Source organism: Euprymna scolopes, chromosome 17 (assembly GCF_053919585.1).
Source record: "Euprymna scolopes isolate OS-2025 chromosome 17, ASM5391958v1, whole genome shotgun sequence".
Taxonomy (NCBI): domain Eukaryota; kingdom Metazoa; phylum Mollusca; class Cephalopoda; order Sepiida; family Sepiolidae; genus Euprymna; species Euprymna scolopes.
Window position 1 is genome coordinate 91,056,062 of NC_136498.1, and position 24,576 is coordinate 91,080,637.

Sequence of the window (24,576 nt, forward strand, 5' to 3'; positions counted from 1 at the left end):
TATGTTGTAGATTAGGGTGTTGCATTGGCAACTCTATGCATTTCTCTAGCAAATAATATGTTGTAGATAAGGGTGTTGCATCGACAACTCTATGCATTTCTCTAGCAAATAATATGTTGTAGATTAGGGTGTATCATTGAAAACTCTATGCATTTCTCTAGCAAATAATACGTTGTAGATTAGGGTGTTGCATTGGCAGCTCTATGCATTTCTCTAGCAACTAATATTGTGTAGATTAGGGTGTTGCATCGACAACTCTATGCATTTCTCTAGCAAAAAATATGTTGTAGATTAGGGTGTTGCATTGGCAACTCTATGCATTTCTCTAGCAAATGATATGTTGTAGATTAGGGTGTTGCATTGGCAACTCTATGCATTTCTCTAGCAAATAATATGTTGTAGATAAGGGTGTTGCATTGACAACTGTATGCATCTCTCTAGCAAATAATATGTTGTAGATTAGGGTGTTGCATTGGCAACTCTATGCATTTCTCTTGCAAATAATATGTTGTAGATTAGGGTGTTGCATTGGCAACTCTATGCATTTCTCTAGCAAATAATATGTTGTAGATAAGGGTGTTGCATTGGCAGCTCTATGCATTTCTCTAGCAAGTAATATGTTGTAGATTAGGGTGTTGCATTGGCAACTCTATGCATTTCTCTAGCAAATAATATGTTGTAGATTAGGTGTGGCATTGACAACTCTATGCATTTCTCTAGCAAATTATATGTTGTAGATTAGGGTGTTGCATTGGCAGCTCTATGCATTTCTCTAGCAACTAATATTTTGTAGATTAGGGTGTTGCATCGACAACTCTATGCCTTTCTCTAGCAAATAATATGTTGTAGATTAGGGTGTATCATTGAAAACTCTATGACTTTCTCTAGCAAATAATATGTTGTAGATACGGGTGTTGCATTGGCAACTGTATGCATTTACTAGCAAATAATATGTTGTAGATTAGGGTGTAGCATTGGCAACTCCATGCATTTCTCTAGCCAATAATATGTTGTAGATTAGGGTGTTGCATTGGCAACACTATGCCTTTCTCTAGCAAATAATATGTTGTAGATTAGGGTGTTGCATCGACAACTCTATGCATTTCTCTAGCAAATAATATGTTGTAGATTAGGGTGTTGCATTGGCAACTCTATCCATTTCTCCAGCAATTTATATGTTGTAGATAAGGGTGTTGCATTGACAACTCTATGCATTTCTCTAGCAAATAATATGTTGTAGATTAGGGTGTTGCATTGGCAACTCTATGCATTTCTCTAGCAAATATGTTGTAGATTAAGGTGATGCATAGGCAACTGTATGCATTTCTCTAGCAAATAATATGTTGTAGATAAGGGTGTTGCATTGACAACTCTATGCATTTCTCTAGCAAATAATACGTTGTAGATTAGGGTGTTGCATTGGCAACCCTATGCATTTCTCTAGCAAATAATATGTTGTAGATTAGGGTGTTGCATTTGCAACTCTATGCATTTCTCTAGCAAATAATACGTTGTAGATTAGGGTTTTGCATTTACAACTCTATGCATTTCTCTAGCAAATAATATGTTGTAGATTAGGGTGTTGCATTGGCAACTCTATGCATTTCTCTAGCAAATAATATGTTGTTGATTAGGCTGTTGCATTGGCAACTCTATGCATTTCTCTAGCAAATAATAATATGTTGTAGATTAGGGTGTTGCATTGGCAACTCTATGCATTTCTCTAGCAAATTATATGTTGTAGATTAGGGTGTTGCATTGGCAACTCTATGCATTTCTCTAGCAAATAATATGTTGTAGATAAGGGTGTTGCATTACAACTCTATGCATTTCTCTAGCAAATAATATGTTGTAGATTAGGGTGTTGCATTGGCAACTCTATGCATTTCTCTAGCAAATAATATGTTGTAGATTAGGGTGTTGCATTGGTACTCTATGCATTTCTCTAGCAAATAATATGTTGTAGATTAGGGTGTTGCATTGGCAACTCTATGCATTTCTCTAGCAAATAATATGTTGTAGATTAGGGTGTTGCATTGGCAACTCTATGCATTTCTCTAGCAAGTAATATGTTGTAGATTAGGGTGTTGCATTGGCCACTCTATGCATTTCTCTAGCAAATAATATGTTGTAGATTAGGTGTGGCATTGACACCTCTATGCATTTCTCTAGCAAATAATATGTTGTAGATTAGGGTGTTACATTTGCAGCTCTATGCATTTCTCTAGCAACTAATATTTTGTAGATAAGGGTGTTGCATCGACAACTCTATGCATTTCTCTAGCAAATAATATGTTGTAGATTAGGGTGTATCATTGAAAACTCTATGCATTTCTCTAGCAAATAATATGTTGTAGATTAGGGTGTTGCATTGGCAACTCTATGCATTTCTCTAGCAAATAATATGTTGTTGATTAGGCTGTTGCATTGGCAATTCTATGCATTTCTCTAGGAAATAATAATATGTTGTAGATTAGGGTGTTGCATTGGCAACTCTATGCATTTCTCTAGCAAATTATATGTTGTAGATTAGGGTGTTGCATTGGCAACTCTATGCATTTCTCTAGCAAATAATATGTTGTAGATAAGGGTGTTGCATTGACAACTCTATGCATTTCTCTAGCAAATAATATGTTGTAGATTAGGGTGTAACATTGGCAACTCTATGCATTTCTCTAGCAAATAATATGTTGTAGATTAGGGTGTTGCATTGGTACTCTATGCATTTCTCTAGCAAATAATATGTTGTAGATTAGGGTGTTGCATTGGCAACTCTATGCATTTCTCTAGCAAATAATATGTTGTAGATTAGGGTGTTGCATTGGCAACTGTATGCATTTACTAGCAAGTAATATGTTGTAGATTAGGGTGTTGCATTGGCCACTCTATGCATTTCTCTAGCAAATAATATGTTGTAGATTAGGTGTGGCATTGACACCTCTATGCATTTCTCTAGCAAATAATATGTTGTAGATTAGGGTGTTGCATTGGCAGCTCTATGCATTTCTCTAGCAACTAAGATTTTGTAGATAAGGGTGTTGCATCGACAACTCTATGCATTTCTCTAGCAAATAATATGTTGTAGATTAGGGTGTATCATTGAAAACTCTATGCATTTCTCTAGCAAATAATATGTTGTAGATTAGGGTGTTGCATTGGCAACTCTATGCATTTCTCTAGCAAATAATATGTTGTAGATAAGGGTGTTGCATCGACAACTCTATGCATTTCTCTAGCAAATAATATGTTGTAGATTAGGGTGTATCATTGAAAACTCTATGCATTTCTCTAGCAAATAATACGTTGTAGATTAGGGTGTTGCATTGGCAGCTCTATGCATTTCTCTAGCAACTAATATTGTGTAGATTAGGGTGTTGCATCGACAACTCTATGCATTTCTCTAACTAAAAATATGTTGTAGATTAGGGTGTTGCATTGGCAACTCTATGCATTTCTCTAGCAAATGATATGTTGTAGATTAGGGTGTTGCATTGGCAACTCTATGCATTTCTCTAGCAAATAATATGTTGTAGATAAGGGTGTTGCATTGACAACTGTATGCATCTCTCTAGCAAATAATATGTTGTAGATTAGGGTGTTGCATTGGCAACTCTATGCATTTCTCTAGCAAATAATATGTTGTAGATTAGGGTGTTGCATTGGCAACTCTATGCATTTCTCTAGCAAATAATATGTTGTAGATAAGGGTGTTGCATTGGCAGCTCTATGCATTTCTCTAGCAAGTAATATGTTGTAGATTAGGGTGTTGCATTGGCAACTCTATGCATTTCTCTAGCAAATAATATGTTGTAGATTAGGTGTGGCATTGACAACTCTATGCATTTCTCTAGCAAATTATATGTTGTAGATTAGGGTGTTGCATTGGCAGCTCTATGCATTTCTCTAGCAACTAATATTTTGTAGATTAGGGTGTTGCATCGACAACTCTATGCCTTTCTCTAGCAAATAATATGTTGTAGATTAGGGTGTATCATTGAAAACTCTATGACTTTCTCTAGCAAATAATATGTTGTAGATTAGGGTGTTGCATTGGCAACTGTATGCATTTACTAGCAAATAATATGTTGTAGATTAGGGTGTAGCATTGGCAACTCCATGCATTTCTCTAGCCAATAATATGTTGTAGATTAGGGTGTTGCATTGGCAACACTATGCCTTTCTCTAGCAAATAATATGTTGTAGATTAGGGTGTTGCATTGGCCACTCTGTGCATTTCTCTAGCAAATAATATGTTGTTTATAAGGGTGTTGCATTGGCAGCTCTATGCATTTCTCTAGCAAGTAATATGTTGTAGATTAGGGTGTTGCATTGGCCACTCTGTGCATTTCTCTAGCAAATAATATGTTGTTTATAAGGGTGTTGCATTGGCAGCTCTATGCATTTCTCTAGCAAATAATATGTTGTAGATTAGGGTGTTGCATCGACAACTCTATGCATTTCTCTAGCAAATAATATGTTGTAGATAAGCGTGTTGCATTGGCAACACTATGCATTTCTCTAGCAAATAATATGTTGTAGATTAGGGTGTTGCATTGGCCACTCTGTGCATTTCTCTAGCAAATAATATGTTGTTTATAAGGGTGTTGCATTGGCATCTCTATGCATTTCTCTAGCAAATAATATGTTGTAGATTAAGGTGTTGCATTGGCAGCTCTATGCATTTCTCTAGCAAATAATATGTTGTAGATTAGGGCGTTGCATTGGCAACTCTATGCATGTCTCTAGCAAATAATATGTTGTAGATTAGGGTGTTGCATTGGCAACTCTATGCATTTATCTAGCTAATAATATGTTGTAGATTAGGGTGTTGCATTGGCAGCTCTATGCATTTCTCTAGCAAATAATATGTTGTAGATTAGGGCGTTGCATTAGCAACTCTATGCATGTCTCTAGCAAATAATATGTTGTAGATTAGGGTGTTGCATTGGCAACTCTATGCATTTCTCTAGCAAATAATATGTTGTAGATTAGGGTGTTGCATTGGCAACTCTATGCATTTCTCTTGCAAATAATGTGTTGTAGATTAGGGTGTTGCATTGACAACTCTATGCATTTCTCTAGCAAATAATTTTTTGTAGATCAGGGTGTTGCATTGGCAACTCTATGCATTTCTCCAGCAAATAATATGTTGTAGATCAGGGTGTTGCATTGGCAACTTTATGCATTTCTCCAGCAAATAATATGTTGTAGATTAGGGTGTTGCATTGACAACTCTATGCATTTCTCTAGCAAATAATATGTTGTAGATTAGGGTGTTGCATTGGCAACTCTATGCATTTCTCTAGCAAATAATATGTTGTAGATCAGGGTGTTGCATTGGCAACTCTATGCATTTCTCCAGCAAATAATATGTTGTAGATTAGGGTGTATCATTGAAAACTCTATGCATTTCTCTAGCAAATAATACGTTGTAGATTAGGGTGTTGCATTGGCAGCTCTATGCATTTCTCTAGCAACTAATATTGTGTAGATTAGGGTGTTGCATCGACAACTCTATGCATTTCTCTAGCAAATAATATTTTGTAGATTAGGGTGTTGCATTGGCAACTCTATGCATTTCTCTTGCATATTATATGTTGTAGATTAGGGTGTTGCATTGGCAACTCTATGCATTTCTCTAGCAAATAATAATATGTTGTAGATTAGGGTGTTGCATTGGTAACTCTATGCATTTCTCTAGCAAATAATATGTTGTAGATTAGGGTGTTGCATTGGCAACTCTATGCATTTCTCTAGCAAATAATATGTTGTAGATTAGGGTGTTGCATTGACAACTCTATGCATTTCTCTAGCAAATAATATGTTGTAGATTAGGGTGTTGCATTGGGAGCTCTATGCATTTCTCTAGCAAATAATATGTTGTAGATTAGGGCGTTGCATTGGCAACTCTATGGATGTCTCTAGCAAATAATATGTTGTAGATTAGGGTGTTGCATTGACAACTCTATGCATTTCTCTAGCAAATAATATGTTGTAGATCAGGGTGTTGCATTGGCAACTCTATGCATTTCTCTAGCAAATAATATGTTGTAGATAAGGGTGTTGCATTGACAACTCTATGCATTTATCTAGCAAATAATATGTTGTAGATTAGGTTGTTGCATTGGGAGCTCTATGCATTTCTCTAGCAAATAATATGTTGTAGATTAGGGCGTTGCATTGGCAACTCTATGGATGTCTCTAGCAAATAATATGTTGTAGATTAGGGTGTTGCATTGACAACTCTATGCATTTCTCTAGCAAATAATATGTTGTAGATTAGGGTGTTGCATTGGCAACTCTATGCATTTCTCTAGCAAATAATATGTTGTAGATTAGGGTGTTGCATTGACAACTCTATGCATTTATCTAGCAAATAATATGTTGTAGATTAGGGTGTTGCATTGACAACTCTATGCATTTCTCTAGCAAATAATATGTTGTAGATTAGGGTGTTGCATTGGGAGCTCTATGCATTTCTCTAGCAAATAATATGTTGTAGATTAGGGCGTTGCATTGGCAACTCTATGCATTTCTCTAGCAAGTAATATGTTGTAGATTAGGGTGTTGCATTGACAACTCTATGCATTTATCTAGCAAATAATATGTTGTAGATTATGGTGTTGCATTGACAACTCTATGCATTTCTCTAGCAAATAATATGTTGTAGATTAGGGTGTTTCATTGGCAACTCTATGCATTTCTCTAGCAAATAATATGTTGTAGATAAGGGTGTTGCATTGACAACTCTATTAATTTCTCTAGCAAATAATATGTTGTAGATTAGGGTGTTGCATAGACAACTCTATGCATTTCTCTAGCAAATAATATGTTGTAGATAAGGGTGTTGCATTGACAACTCTATTAATTTCTCTAGCCAATAATATGTTGTAGATTAGGGTGTTGCATTGACAACTGTATGCATTCCTCTAGCAAATAATATGTTGTAGATTAGGGTGTTGCATTGACACCTCTATGCATTTCTCTAGCAAATAATTTGTTGTAGATTAGGGTGTTGCATTGACAGCTCAATGCATTTCTCTAGCAAATAATATGTTGTAGATTAGGGTGTTGCATTGACAACTCTATGCATTTCTCTAGCCAATAATATGTTGTAGATTAGGGTGTTGCATTGACAGCTCAATGCATTTCTCTAGCAAATAATATGTTGTAGATCAGGGTGTTGCATTGGCAACTCTATGCATTTCTCTAGCAAATAATAATATGTTTTAGATTAGGGTGTTGCATTGGCAACTCTATGCATTTCTCCAGCAAATAATTTGTTGTAGATTAGGGTGTTGCATTGGCAACTCTATGCATTTCTCTAGCAAGTAATATGTTGTAGATTAGGGTGTTGCATTGGCAACTCTATGCATTTCTCTTGCAAGTAATATGTTTTAGATTAGGGTGTTGCATTGGCAACTCTATGCATTTCTCCAGCAAATAATTTGTTGTAGATTAGGGTGTTGCATTGGCAACTCTATGCATTTCTCTAGCAAGTAATATGTTGTAGATTAGGGTGTTGCATTGGCAACTCTATGCATTTTTCTAGCAAATAATATGTTGTAGATTAGGGTGTTTCATTTGCAGCTCTATGCATTTCTCTAGCAAATAATATGTTGTAGATTAGGCTGTTGCATTGGCAACTCTATGCATTTCTCTAGCAAATAATATGTTGTAGATTAGGGTGTTGCATTGACAACTCTATGCATTTATCTAGCAAATAATATGTTGTAGATTAGGGTGTTGCATTGGGAGCTCTATGCATTTCTCTAGCAAATAATATGTTGTAGATTAGGGCGTTGCATTGGCAACTCTATGGATGTCTCTAGCAAATAATATGTTGTAGATTAGGGTGTTGCATTGACAACTCTATGCATTTCTCTAGCAAATAATATGTTGTAGATTAGGGTGTTGCATTGGCAACTCTATGCATTTCTCTAGCAAATAATATGTTGTAGATTAGGGTGTTGCATTGACAACTCTATGCATTTATCTAGCAAATAATATGTTGTAGATTAGGGTGTTGCATTGACAACTCTATGCATTTCTCTAGCAAATAATATGTTGTAGATTAGGGTGTTGCATTGGCAACTCTATGGATGTCTCTAGCAAATAATATGTTGTAGATTAGGGTGTTGCATTGACAACTCTATGCATTTATCTAGCAAATAATATGTTGTAGATTAGGGTGTTGCATTGACAACTCTATGCATTTCTCTAGCAAATAATATGTTGTAGATTAGGGCGTTGCATTGGCAACTCTATGGATGTCTCTAGCAAATAATATGTTGTAGATTAGGGTGTTGCATTGACAACTCTATGCATTTATCTAGCAAATAATATGTTGTAGATTAGGGTGTTGCATTGACAACTCTATGCATTTCTCTAGCAAATAATATGTTGTAGATTAGGGTGTTGCATTGGCAACTCTATGCATTTCTCTAGCAAATAATATGTTGTAGATAAGGGTGTTGCATTGACAACTCTATTAATTTCTCTAGCAAATAATATGTTGTAGATTAGGGTGTTGCATTGACAACTGTATGCATTCCTCTAGCAAATAATATGTTGTAGATTAGGGTGTTGAATTGACACCTCTATGCATTTCTCTAGCAAATAATATGTTGTAGATTAGGGTGTTGCATTGACAACTCTATGCATTTCTCTAGCCAATAATATGTTGTAGATTAGGGTGTTGCATTGACAGCTCAATGCATTTCTCTAGCAAATAATATGTTGTAGATCAGGGTGTTGCATTGGCAACTCTATGCATTTCTCTAGCAAATAATATGTTGTAGATTAGGGTGTTGCATTGGCAGCTCTATGCATTTCTCTAGCAAATAATATGTTGTAGATTAGGGTGTTGCATTGGCAACTCTATGCATTCCTCTAGCAAATAATATGTTGTAGATTAGGGTGTTGCATTGGCAGCTCTATGCATTTCTCTAGCCAATAATATGTTGTAGATTAGGGTGTTGCATTGACACCTCTATGCATTTCTCTAGCAAATAATATGTTGTAGATTAGGGTGTTGCATTGGCAACTCTATGCATTTCTCTAGCAAATAATATGTTGTAGATTAGGGTGTTGCATTGGCAACTCTATGCATTTCTCTAGCAAATAATATGTTGTAGATTAGGGTGTTGCATTGGCAACTCTATGCATTCCTCTAGCAAATAATATGTTGTAGATTAGGGTGTTGCATTGGCAACTCTATGCATTTCTCTAGCAAATAATATGTTGTAGATTAGGGTGTTGCATTGGCAACTCTATGCATTTCTCTAGCAAATAATATGTTGTAGATTAGGGTGTTGCATTGGCAACTCTATGCATTCCTCTAGCAAATAATATGTTGTAGATTAGGGTGTTGCATTGGCAGCTCTATGCATTTCTCTAGCCAATAATATGTTGTAGATTAGGGTGTTGCATTGACAACTGTATGCATTCCTCTAGCAAATAATATGTTGTAGATTAGGGTGTTGCATTGACACCTCTATGCATTTCTCTAGCAAATAATATGTTGTAGATTAGGGTGTTGCATTGACAACTCTATGCATTTCTCTAGCCAATAATATGTTGTAGATTAGGGTGTTGCATTGACAGCTCAATGCATTTCTCTAGCAAATAATATGTTGTAGATCAGGGTGTTGCATTGGCAACTCTATGCATTTCTCTAGCAAATAATAATATGTTTTAGATTAGGGTGTTGCATTGGCAACTCTATGCATTTCTCCAGCAAATAATTTGTTGTAGATTAGGGTGTTGCATTGGCAACTCTATGCATTTCTCTAGCAAGTAATATGTTGTAGATTAGGGTGTTGCATTGGCAACTCTATGCATTTCTCTTGCAAGTAATATGTTTTAGATTAGGGTGTTGCATTGGCAACTCTATGCATTTCTCCAGCAAATAATTTGTTGTAGATTAGGGTGTTGCATTGGCAACTCTATGCATTTCTCTAGCAAGTAATATGTTGTAGATTAGGGTGTTGCATTGGCAACTCTATGCATTTTTCTAGCAAATAATATGTTGTAGATTAGGGTGTTTCATTTGCAGCTCTATGCATTTCTCTAGCAAATAATATGTTGTAGATTAGGCTGTTGCATTGGCAACTCTATGCATTTCTCTAGCAAATAATATGTTGTAGATTAGGGTATTGCATTGGGAACTCTATGCATTTCTCCAGCAAATTATATGTTGTAGATTAGGCTGTTGCATTGGCAACTCTATGCATTTCTCTAGCAAATAATATGTTGTAGATTAGGGTGTTGCATTGGCAACTCTATGCATTTCTCTAGCAAGTAATATGTTGTAGATTAGGGTGTTGCATTAGCAACTCTATGAATTAGTTTGTGTAATTAGTATGTTGTAGTTTATTGTGATACATTATGATCTCTATTCAAAATTCTGGGCAAAAAATATACAGTGTGTTGAATTGCCACTTGTATGCTCAGCATGTGCAAAACATATGCAGTAGATAAAAAGTTTTGCGTTGTTAACTGAATGCATTTGTATCCGCAAAGAATATGTTGTAGATTAGGATGATGAACATCAGAACTGTATGCATTAGTCTGCGCAATACATATGTTGTAATTTAATGAGTTGCTTAAGAATTGCTATCTTCAATATATATGTTATTAATAATGGTATTCCATTTTGAACTGGATGTATTAGTCCGTACTAAAAATATGTTGCTTTTTGAACTGCATGCATTAGTCTTTGCAATAAATATTGTGTGGATTAATTTGTTGCATTGTAAAGTGTATGTGTATGTGCAATAAACATGTTGTAGATTAATTTGTTGCATTGTGACCTGTACGCATTAGTTTGTGCAATAAATATGTGGTAGATTTGGGGGTTGCATTGTGAACTCTATGCATTAATTTGTGGAATACATTAGTGGTAGTTTGTGCAATATTTATGCTGCATGTTGCATTGGTAACTGTTGTATTAGTCTTTGTAATCAATATGTTGTAGATTACTGTGTTACATTGTGATTTGTATGCATTAGTCTTTGCAATAAACATGTTATAGATTGGGGTGTTGCATTTTTATCTTTTTGCATTAGTCAGTGCAATAGGTATGTTGTATATCATTATGGCACATTGTAAACTGTATGCATTAATCTGTGATAAATATGTTGTAGATAATAATGTGTTGAATTGTGAACAGTATACATAAACCCATGCAATTAATATGTTGTACATAAGCGTGTTTCATTTTGAAATGTATTTATTATTCTGTGCAATCAATATATGTTGTAGATTATAGTGTACCATTGTAAACTGTGTACATTAATCTGTGCAATTAATATATTGTGTAGATTAGAGTGTTGCATTTTGAACTGTATTCTTTGCAATTAACATGCATATTATGTTTTTTCATTGAGAAATGTATGCATTAGTCTGTGCAATAAGTATTTTGTATATTATTGCGGTACATTGTTACCTGTATGAAATAGTTTGTGCAATAAATACATTATAGATAACAGTGTAGCATAGTAAACTGCATGCATAAGTATGCCCAATAATATGTTGTAGATAAGAGTGTTGCATTTTTTATTGTATGCATAAGCCCATGCAGTAAATATGTTTTACATAATGGTGTTTCATTGTAAACTGTATGCATTAGTCTGAACAATAAGTTTTCGGTTATCATGCCACATTGTTTAACTGTATGTGCTTGTGCAATATATATTGTGTAGATTAGAGTGTTGCATTGTGAAATGTATTTATCTGTGAAATAAACATGTTGTAGTTTGAAGTGTAGTATTCTAAACTGTTTGCATGGGGTTGTGCAATCAAAATGTCGTCGATAAAAGTGTTTCATTGAACACCGTAAGCATTAGTCTGTACAATAGATTTGTTTAAGATTTCAAAACGTTATGCATTAGTCTGTGCTTTAAATATGTTGAAAAATAAAGTGTTGCATTGTAAATTGTGTTAGTGTATAAAATATGTTGTAGCTTAGCGTATCTCTGTTGTGAAATGTATGCTTTATTCCATGGAATAAGCATGTTGTAAATTATTGTGTTGTATTGTAAAATATTTGTATTCGTCTGTGCAATAAATATATTGTAGATAAACGTGTTTCATTTTAAACTGTATGCATTAGTCTGTGTAAAACATATTTTGTAGATTATTCTGTTGCATTTTAAACTGCATGTATTAACTGTGCAAAACATTTTGTAGATAAGGATGTTGCATTTAAAACTGCATGCATTAGCCTGTGCATTAAATATGTTGTAGATGACAGAGTTTCATGGTGAACAATAGACATTAGTTCGTGCACTTAATATATTGTAGATTAGGGTGTTGTTTAGTGAACTGTATTCATTAGTCTATGCAAAAAATATATTGTAGATTAGGACGATGCATTGCAAAGAGTATGCATTACTTTGTGCAATAAATACGTTGTAGAAAAAGGGTGCAGCATTGTAACCTGTGTGTATTCGTCTCTGTCACAAATATGTTGTAGATTTGTGTGTTGCATTGGAAACTCTATTGATTAGTCTGTGCAAGAAATATGTATTTGATTAGGGTTTTGCATTGTAAACTGTATGCATTTGTCAGTGCCATAAGTATGTTGAAGTTTTTTTTTGTGTTCCATGTAAACTGTATGCATTAGTTTGTGCTATCAATAAGTTGTAGATTAGGGCGTTGTATTATCAAATGTTTGCATTGATCTGTGCACCAACTATGTTTTAGGTAAAGGTGCGGTATTGAGAATTGTATTTATTTGTCTGTGTATTTGTATATACTATAAATATGTGTAAGATTGGGGTGTTGTATTTTAAAATTATGCATTAGTCTGTTCAATATATATCTTATAGATTGAGGTGTTTAATTATGAACTGAAATTATTTGTCTGTTCAATAAATATGTTGTAGATTAAGGTGATACATTCTGAACGTATGCGAAAGTATTTGCAATAAATATGTAGAATATTCGGTTGTTGTATGTTGAAATGGTTTCTTCAATATATATGTTATTTATTAGGGTGTTTCATTTTGAGCTGGATGTATTAGTCTGTACCAAAAATATGTTGTAGATTAGACTGCTGCATTTTCAACTGTATACATTACTACTATATTGCCCCATTGACGACTGTGCACTCATTAACTCTTCTCCTCGAGGGGACCCTGGCCGTTGATAAGTGGCGAGTCCTTTGTAAAAACATGTTTGTAAATTCAATGTACAACTTATGAATATTTTTAGTATACTTGGGTCATTATAAATCAGCTATTTCTGCTTTTCTGAGAGCGGTGCATTTCCAATCTCGCTCGTTGAACATTGTGTCACTTTCAGACAAGGCTCCTATCGCTTTTAGGATTTGTACATAACTGGCCAATTAGTAGATAGTCACAACAAATGGGTTTTCATCAAACGGAAAGTGAATCATGTTGTCTATTTTAGGGCGACAATTTTACCGTTCAACCCTGAAAAAGTTCAAATAAGGACTGTTTAAATAAAACTTCGGTAATTTTTTACTTGGCTTTCGGGTATGCTAGAGACGAATATTGCATTTATATTTTTCGCAAATAAGTAGTTTTTCTGGATATTAAGCAATGCAATTATTTATGTTAAAATGGTGTCCGTTGTTGTACGAGTAAACGCGCGCATATTTTTGACGCGTTCAAAAATATTCGCGCTTGCTCGTACAACAATAACCACCACTTAAAAAATACATTTCCTCATATCCAGAAAAACTACTTATTCGCTGAACATTTTTATGTGATACTTGTTTTCAGTATACCTGAAAACGTTGAAAAATCGTAAAATTAACGAAAAACGTTAAGGTGAAAACCAAGTAAACATTTATGAAAACTTCTATTTTTATATTTGCTTTGGAAAAGCTTTATTAGATACAGTGTTGGTCATTTGCACATTAAAATCTGTCTGACGTCACTTCTGCCGACTCTTTACGAAAGCCAGTAAGGTATAAATCAATTATCATGTCATCGGCTATAACTTTCCTACTCTGACTAAAAGATAATGATATTTAAGTTTAATAAGGCAATCACAATGCAAAAGATGGAACGTTGTCAGTGTTGAGAAAAGAAGGAAAAAAACAAACAAATGATATTTAATATATACCCACATATCAATGGTTAACTGCCTCAACGCAAAAATAGAAAATTCTTAATGTTTGACATAGATTTCTATTACCCCTCCATTTCATCCGAACTCTTTGACAAAGCATAAGAACTAGCTAGAAAACAAACAACAATAACAAAATTAGAATTAGACGTTATAAAATTAGCAAGAAGAACCCTAATAAAATATGATAACGAACTATGGATAGGAAAAATTGCATATATCTCATCTGCCAAAGTATAGCAGCAGTAATGAAAGAATACACCATTAAACAACATTACACAACACGAGATTCCACGTTTGGCGCATTAGTAGGGCAAGCTCGGTTGGACAAACTTAAGCGGCTGATTCAGTTAAAAAGCAACAAGCTACTTTTACTACGCTTAACTTGTTATGAAACTAAGTTTCAAACTTTATGAATCAAATGCTGAGAAGGGAAATAAGTTTTCCGAAGGAGAATTTGTTATACCTTGTTTAAACAAATTGCTGAGACTTTAACAGAGCGAATAAAAAATGTGTCTCATATAGTTTGGCACTTGATAAAAGTAGGGATGTCAGTGACACAGAACAGTTCGTTTTGTTTGTTTGAGGAGTAACTGAGGATTTTTAGATTATTGAGGAATTTTTGGACATGGCGAGTATGTATTAATTTATTTATTGCGAACTATTATCCTCATCTTTCTTAGTTGCTGTTTCACAACGTTTTGGGCAACTATTCCTCTGGCCTTCCTCAGGTGGTAACCTCGATGGCATCGGAACCCCGAATCTCCTAACTGCATTCCCAGCAATTACTGCATTTCATAGTTGTTGTCGTCTCACCGTGTTTGGGCCAAGTAAGCCTCTGACCGGCTTTGGATAAGATTGAAACCGCTGATAATTCTCACCTGGAACCGTAGAGATTCAACGTCTCTAACCACTGTGCCAGAGAGTTTCTATCACGTCGCGGTTACCGTCTGATGAAGGCCAGAGGAATAATTCGCCTAAATATACTAAATGAACTGCATAAAGAATCCCAGGACTTAACCAAGGATTTACCAGGATGACGCATTGTGAACTTCACAAATAGATGATTTGAAAAAAAAAGACACACACAAAAATTGAACAGTTTTCCAGTGAGTTGAACCTAGAAATTACAATAGATGCAAACCACGTGTAAATTACTTAGATATAACCTTGATTCTTGACAACACTTACGAAACTTACCATAAGCCCAACTAAACATTATTCTACATAGATTACAAATCCAACCATCCGAATTGTATGAAAAAGCAATTATACCTAACGTCTCAAAAATATATCTAAAATGAATGATTCTTCAATAAAAACAAAAAAACATTATGATAAAACACTAGCTAGATCAGGGTGTCAATAATACATTAAAATTGTTACTGGAATTAAAAGCAATAATATAATATAGAGAAAACAACAAGCAATACAAATGTAATATCATACAACATAGAAATGGAGAAATATAAAAAGCAAAAATAAAAGGAAAAACGCAACGTAAAAATAAAACATAGAAGAATGAAGAAAAAGAAAAATCTAGACCAAAATAGAAATGAAAAAGTTGTTAAAAAGATGAATAGAAGGAAGAGCCAAACATGGTTTAATCCACCGTTCAGACAAAAATTACCCGCAAGTTAATAAACTAAGCACGAGAAGTAACTCTACTAATAAAGATATTTTCCATGAGTGCGGCATCTCCTTGAAACAAAGAGCTGGAATGATTAATAGCAATTCAAAATTAGAATAAATACGCATAAATATAGAGGAAAACATAGGACAGAATAAATAATAAAGAAAAATTAGAAATTAAGCCAAAAAGGTATTTTTTAATACGAAAATAAGGTTTCAAACGTGAATTTTAGTTTGCACAGTAACCAAGATGCCCGACCTGTAACAACATGGGTATGGAATTTCTTTTCCCAAACGAACACACTAGTTTTATCATGCATAAATAAACTTTTGTTGATAACATCGCATGGAAATCAAATTTCACGAGTTTAAATTTTCTATGAAAAGATAAAATCATAGAATTGTCATCCCATTAATGAAACGGCTGTAATGAAGAGATCCAAAATTAAATGAACAAGGGTTATATGAGAGAAAAAATATAAATCTTTCAATTTCAACAAAATTATATATATATATATATACTGATTTCTTATCAATAATAAAGCTTACCTGAAAAGTCAAAATTTTACACAGCGATATACTGTGTGTACCATAGTTCCATAATATATCCCGAGGAAATTCCTCTTTTACAATAAGTAGTTGTTTTTTTAAATCTCCTTGAACTGTGTAGATTTGCCATCATAATTGGGAACAGGGACCCAGAAAATATATCAGCAGTAAATGAAATAAAGTTATTTATATATTTACAGCTGACTATGAGGTTGTATGTGCTATTTATTTTAAAATAACTGCATATATCTGGTCTTGCCCTATCGAAACACATTGCCGGGCGAGGGGAATTAGTCATATACTATTTAAGGTACACCGAATATCTTAACTTGTTATGAAAAGTGACTACATATTGGATTTAGGTAAGCATAAAACACATCCATACTGGTTTATGAAAATCAATGCGAAGTAACTTTCATGGTTTATTGAGCTAATTATAAAAATAGAGTTTCTTGAATGTAATATGTAAATACATGGTATTTAAAGAAATCGTGCTGGAATAAAAGCATATATAAGGCCGTTGTAATAATTGCAATTATGATTTTATATTTCAGTGCATATCTGACAACTGTTAAACCTCTTTTTGTTTTAATTATTTTGTGTACCATATATTATATGTATAAAGATGACATTATTAATCTATTTTGTTATTGCAATAATTACAGTTTATTTCCAGCAGTGCGTATTTGAACACTGGTAAATGTACTTGTAGCGTTCATTTTATAAGATATTTTGGGCATGACCTCTAACAGATGTATAAATATAGAGGTTTTCAGTACTTCCAATGGGTGAGCAACTGACATACAGTTGGCCATGAGAAAAGCATAGTTCCTGAAGGTTAAGTCCAACAACTTTGAGACTTTGTCTTTGAGCTTTATTTATAGAATAGAAAATCTAATTTTAGTGAGAATTGCAAACGCTTGAACTAAAATAGCGTGTCAGAAACAATGGGGAAAAGCCGAAGAATTAAGTTTCACCTGTAAAATGTCCAGTTATTACAATGATTTCCAGAACGCTAGTTTCCGATGATTTTATTGCAAACTGTATGCTATTACACAGTTTAAGTGGATCCAGATTTTCTGAAAAATATAATTGGAGCTCCTTCTTTCAATATTACAATATGATATGGCATTTCAGACGGTTGTAGTGAAGTCTATAGAAAATTCCGCTGCCTGACCTTCATTAATAACACGGTTAATGGATTGATAAGAATGTTCTAACCCAAGAATTCTTGAAAAATTAATAATTGATCAATAGCATCATTTATAGAGGGTAAGATTGCTATTTAAAAATGTCATACAGATTGTGAATATTTTGAGCAATATCTGGTAAAACCTAAATCACAATATAGCCGATTGAATTTACCATCTACAGCTACAAATGGAAAAGCTATTAATCGTAATGGGAAATATATTTATAGTAATGGAAAAAGTATTTATATTAATGACAAAGTTATTCATAGTAATGAAAAAGTTATTTAAAGTAATGGGACAGTTATTTATAGTAATAGAAACGTTATTTATAGTAATAGAAAAGTTATTTATAGTAATGGAACAGTTATTTATAGTAATTGAAAAGTTATTTATAGTAATAGAAAAGTTATATATAGTAATGAAAAAATTATTTATAGCAATGGAAAAGTTATTTATAGTAAGGGAAAAGTTATTTATAGTAATAGTAAAGTAATTTATAGTACTGGAAAAGTTATTTATAGTAATAGAAAAGTTATTTATAGTAATAGAAATGTTATTTATAGTAATAGAAAAGTTATTTATAGTAAAAGAAAAGTTATTTATAGTGATTAAAAGTTATTTATAGTAATAGAAAAGTTATTTATAGTAATGGTAAAGTAATTTATAGTACTATAAAAGTTATTTATAGTAATAGTAAAAGTTATTTATAGTAATAAAAAAGTTATTTATAGTAAAAGAAAAGTTATTTATAGTGATTAAAGGTTATTTATAGTAATGAAAAGGTTATTTATAGTAATGGTAAAGTAATTTATAGCACTGGAAAAGTTATGTATAGTAATAGAAAAGTTATTTAATGAAATGAAAATGTTATTTATAGTAATAAAACAGTTATCTATAGTAATAAAGAAGTCATTAATAGTCATAAAAACGTTATTTTTCTAATATAAACGTTATTTATAATAATAGACACGTTATTTATAGTAATTGAAAAGCTATTTATAGTAATGGAAGAGTTATTTATAATAATAGAAACGTTATGTATCGTAACGGAAAGGTAATTTATAGTAATAATACCGTTATTTATAGTAATAGAAACGTTATTTATAGCAATAGAAAAGTTATTCATAATAATATACAATTTATTTATAGTAATAGAAAAGTTATATATAATAATTGAAAAGTTATTTATGATAATAGAAAAGTTATTTATAGTAATTGAAATGTTATTTATAGTAATAGAAACGTTATTTATAATAATTGAAAAGTAATTTGTGGTAATAGAAAAGTTATTTATAGTAATAGAAACGTAATTTATAATAATAGAAAAGTTATTTATAGTAATTGAAAAGCTATTTATAGTAATGGAACAGTTATTTATAGGAATGAAAACGTTATTTATAGTAATAGAAACTTTATCTATTGTAATGAAACAGTTATTTATAGTAATGAAAAAGTTATTTATAGTAAAAGAAACATTATTTATAGTAATTGAAAAGTTATTTATAGTAATAGAAAAGTTATTTACAGTAATTGAAAAGTTATATATAGTAATGAAAAAGTTATTTCTAGTAATGTAACCTTTATTTATAGTAATGAGAAAGTTATTTATAGTAATAGAAAATCATTTATAGTAATAGAAAAGTCATTTATAGTAATTGAAACGTTATTTATAGTAATAGAAAAGTAATTTATGGTAATGGAAAAGATATTTATAGAAAATGAAAAGGTATTTATAGTAATTAGAAGGTTATTTATAGTAATAGAAAATGTATTTATAGTAATAGAAAAGTCATTTATAGTAATAGAAACGTTATTTATATTAATGAAAAAGTGATTTATAGTAATGAAAAAGTTATTTATAGTAATTCAAACGGTATTTATAGTAGTGAAAAAGTTATTTATAGTGATGGAAAAGTTATTTATAGTAAAAAACGTTATTTATAGTAATATAAACGTTATTTATAGTAATAGAAAAGTCATTTATATTAATAGAAACGTTATTCATAGTAATAAAACAGTTATTTATAGTAATATAAACGTTATTTATAGTAATAGAAAAGTAATTTATAGTAATAGAAACGTTATTTATAGTAATAAAACAGTTATTAATAGTAATAGAAAAGTTTTTTAAAGTAATAGAAAAGTTATTTATAGTAATGGAAAATATATTTATAGTAATGGAAAAGTCATTTATAGTAATAGAAAAGTTATTTATAGTAATATATATGTTATTTATAGTATAGAAAAGTTATTTATAGTACTAGAAACGTTATTTATAGTAATGAAAAGTTATTTATAGCAACGGAAAAGTTATTTATAGTAATTGAAAAGTAGTTTATACTAATCTAAATGTTATTTATAGAAATGAAATGGTTATTTATTGTAATAAAAAAGTTATTTATAGTAATAAAAAGTCATTTATTGTAATAGAAACGTTATTTATAGTAATATAAACGTTATTTATAATAATAGAAAAGTATTTATACTAATTGAAAAGCTATTTATAGTAATGAAACAGTTATTTATAATAATAATAACGTTATGTATCGTAACGGAAAAGTCATTTATAGTAATAGAAAAGTTATTTATAGTAATTGAAAAGTTATTTATAGTAATAGACACGTTATTTATAATAATAGAAAAGTTATGTATAATAATAGAACAGTTATTTATAATAATTGAAAAGTTATTTATAATAATAGAAAAGTTATTTATAGTAATAGAAAAATTATTTAGAGAAATAGAGGCGTTATTTATAATAATTAAAAAGTTATTTATAGTAATAGAAACGTTATTTATAATAATAGAAAAGTTATTTATAGTAATTGAAAAGGTATTTATATTAATAGAACATTTATTTATAGTACTGAAAAGGTTATTTATTGTAATAGTAGCCTTATCTATAGTAATGAAAAAGTTATTTATATTAATAGAAACATTATTTATAGTAATTATCAAGTTATTTATAGTAATTATCAAGTTATTTACAGTAATCGAAAAGTTATTTATAGTAATGAATAAGTTATTTATAGTAAGGTAACCGTTGTTTATATAATGAGAAAGTTATTTATAGTAATAGAAAAGTTATTTATAGTAATAGAAACGTTATTTATAGTAATAGAAAACTTATTTATAGTAATAGATAAGTTATTTATAGTAATAGAAAAGTTATTTATAATAATAGAAACGTAATTTATAGTAAAGTAAAGGTTATTTATAGTAATAGAAACGTTATTTATGTTAATGGAAAAGGTATTTATAGTAATTGAAAAGTTATTTATAGTAATGGAAAATGTATTTATAGTAATAGAAAAGTCATTTATAGTAATAGAAACTTTATTTATATTAATGAAAAAGTAATGTATATTAATGAAAAAGTTATTTATAGTAATAAAAACGTTATTTATAGTAATAAAAACGTTGTTTATAGTAATAAAACGTTACTCATAGTAATAAGAAAGTCATTTATAGTAATAAAAACGTTATTTATAGCAATAAAACAGTTATTTATAGTAATAGAAAAGTTATTTGTAGCAATAGAAAATCGAAAAGTAATTTATGGTAATGGAAAAGATATTTATAGTAATGAAAAGTTATTTATAGTAATTGAAAAGTCATTTATAGTAACAGAAATGTTATTTATAGTAATGAAAAGTTATTTATAGTAATGGCAAAGTTATTTATTGTCATAGAAACGTTATTTGTAGCAATAAAAACGTTATTTATAGTAATAGAAAAGTCATTTATAGTAATAGAAACGTTATTTATAGAAATAAAACAGTTATCTATAGTAATAGAAAAGTTATTTATAGTAATAGAAAAGTAATTTATAGTAACAGAAAAGATATTTATAGTAATGAAAAGTCATTTATAGTAATTGAAAAGTCATTTATAGTAACCGAAATGTTATTTATATTAATATAAAGTTCTTTTTAGTTATGGAAAAGTTATGTATAGTAATAGAAAAGTTATTTATATTAATAGAAAAGTTATTTATAGTAATGGAAAAGTGTTTTATAGTAACGAAAAAGTTATTTATAGTTATTGAAAAGTTATTTATAGTAATTAAAAAGTTATTTATAGTAATGGAAATGTTATTTATAGTATTAATTTATTTTTATTTCGGACAACTACTTTCATCTTTATTAGTTGTTGTTTTTCATCTTTTATTGGTTTGTTTATTCACAACGTTTCGGCCAACTAATTCCTCTGGCCTTCGTCAGGTGGTAACCGCGACGGATAGGAACTTCGAATCTCCCAACTGCATTCTCAGCCATCACTGCCATCCGTTGTTGTTTATGAACATTTTCTGAAGATAGCGGTTTCAATCCCACCCAAAGCGAGCCAGAGGTTAATTGGCCAAAATGTGGTGAGACGACAACAACTACGGATGGCAGTGATGGCTGAGAATGCAGTTAGGAGATTCGAAGTTCCTATCCGTCGCGGTTACCACCTGACGAAGGTCAGAGGAATTAATTGGCCGAAACGTTGTGAATAAACAAACCAATAAAAGATGTAAAACAACAACAACAACAACAAGTGATTTATTGCAATAAAAAAGTTACTTATTGCAATATGACAGTAATTTAAGTAATAGAAAAATTATGTATAGTAATGGAAATGTTACTTACAGCAATTGGAAAGCTATTTATAGTAATGGAAAAGGTATTTATAGTAAGAGAAAAAGTATTTATAGTAATAACAAACTTACTTATAGTAATGTAAAAGTTATTTATAGTAATAGAATAGTTATGTATTGTATAGTAAAAGAAAAGTTGTTCATAGTAATTGAAAAGTTATGTATAGTAATGGAAATGTTATTTACAGTAATGGAAAAGTTGTTTATAGTAATGGAAATGTTATTTATTGTAATAGAAAAGTTATTTATAGTAATGAAAATATAGTAATGGTAAATAATTTATATTAATAAAACGTAATTTTTAGTCATAGAATAGAAATGGAAAATTTATTTAGAGCAACATAAATGTTGTTTATTGTAATAGAAAAGCTATTTATAGTAACATAATAGAAATGGAAAAGTTATTTATAGTAATGGAAAAGTTATTTATAATAATGGAACAGTTATTTATAATAATGGAAAAGTTATTTATAGTAATAGAAAAGTTATTTATAGTAATGGAAAAGTTATTTATAGTAATATAAAAGTTATTTATAATAATGGAAAAGTTATTTATAGTAATAGAAAAGTTATTTATAATAATGGAAAAGTTATTTATAGTAATAGAAAAGTTATTTATAGTAATAGAAAAGTTATTTATAATAATGGAAAAGTTATTTATAGCAATGGAAAAGTTATTTATAGTAATAGAAAAGTTATTTATAGTAATAGAAAAGTTATTTATAGTAATGGAAAAGTTTTTTATAGTAATGGAAAAGTTATTTATAGTAATGTAAAAAGTTATTTATAGTAATGGAACAGTTATTTATAGCAATGGAAAAGTTATATATAGTAATGGAAAAGTTATTTATAATAATAGAAAAAGTTATGTATAATAATGGAAAAGTTATTTATAGTAATAGAAAAGTTATTTATAGTAATGGAAAAGTTATTTATAATAATGGAAAAGTTATTTTTAATAATGGAAAAGTTATTTATAGTAATAGAAATGTTATTTATAGTAATGGAAAAGTTATTTATAGTAATGGAAAAGTTTTTTATAATAATGGAAAAGTTGTTTATAGTAATGGAAAAGTTATTTATAATAATGGAAAAGTTATGTATAATAATGGAAAAAATTATTTATAGTAATGGAAAAGTTATTTATAGTAATAGAAAAGTTATTTATAGTAATGGAAAAGTTATTTATAATAATGGAAAAGTTATTTATAATAATGGAAAAGTTATTTATAGTAATGGAAAAGTTATTTATAGTAATGGAAAAGTTATTTATAGTAATAGAAAAGTTATTTATAGTGATGAAAATGTTATTTATAGTGATGGAAAACGTATTTATAGTAATGGAAAGAGTTATTTATAGTAATGTAAAAAGTTATTTATAGCAAGGGAAATGGTATTTATATCAATGGACAATAATTTATAATAATGGAAAAGTATTTATAGCAATGGAAAAGTTATTTATATTAACGGAAAAGTTATTTATAGTAATGGAAAAGTTATTTATAGTAATGGAAAAGTTATTTATAGTAACGGAAAAGCTATTTATAGTAATAGAAAGTTATTTATAATAATGAAAAAGTTATTTATAGTAATAGAAAAGTTATTTATAGTAATGGAAAAGTTATTTATAGTAATGGAAAAGTTATTTATAACAATGGAAAAGTTATTTATAGTAATAGAAAAGTTATTTATAATAATGGAAAAGTTATTTATAATAATAGAAAAGTTATTTATAGTAATGGAAAAGTTATTGATAGTAATGGAAAAGTTATTTATAGTAACGGAAAAGTTATTTATAGTAATAGAAAAGTTATTTATAATAATGGAAAAGTTATTTATGGTAATAGAAAAGTTATTTATAGTAATAAAAAAGTTATTTATAGTGATGGAAAAGTTATTTATAGTGATGGAAAACGTATTTATAGTAATGTAAAGAGTTATTTATAGTAATGTAAAAAGCTATTTATAGCAAGGGAAATGGTATTTATATTAATGGACAATAATTTATAATAATGGAAAAGTATTTATAGCAATGGAAAAGTTATTTATAGTAACGGAAAAGCTATTTATAGTAATAGAAAAGTTATTTATAGAAATAGAAACACTATTTATAGTAATTGAATCGTTATTTATAGTACGAGAAAAGTTATTTATCGTAATAGAGAAGCTAATTACAGTAATAGGAAAACTATTTATTCTCATGGAAACATTGTTTATAGTAATAGAAAAGGTATTTACAGCAATGGAAAAGTAACTTATAGCAATACCAAACTTATCTATAATAAAAGAAAAGTAATTTATATAAATGGATAAGTTATTTATCGTAAAAGAAAAGTTATTCATAGCAATAGAAATGGTCTTTATATTAATAGAATTTTTTTCAATTTTGATACCTTAGCATCCCTTTTTCTGAATGAAACCAATTTATAAGTTTTTCATATGTCTGAATACTCTCTATACCAA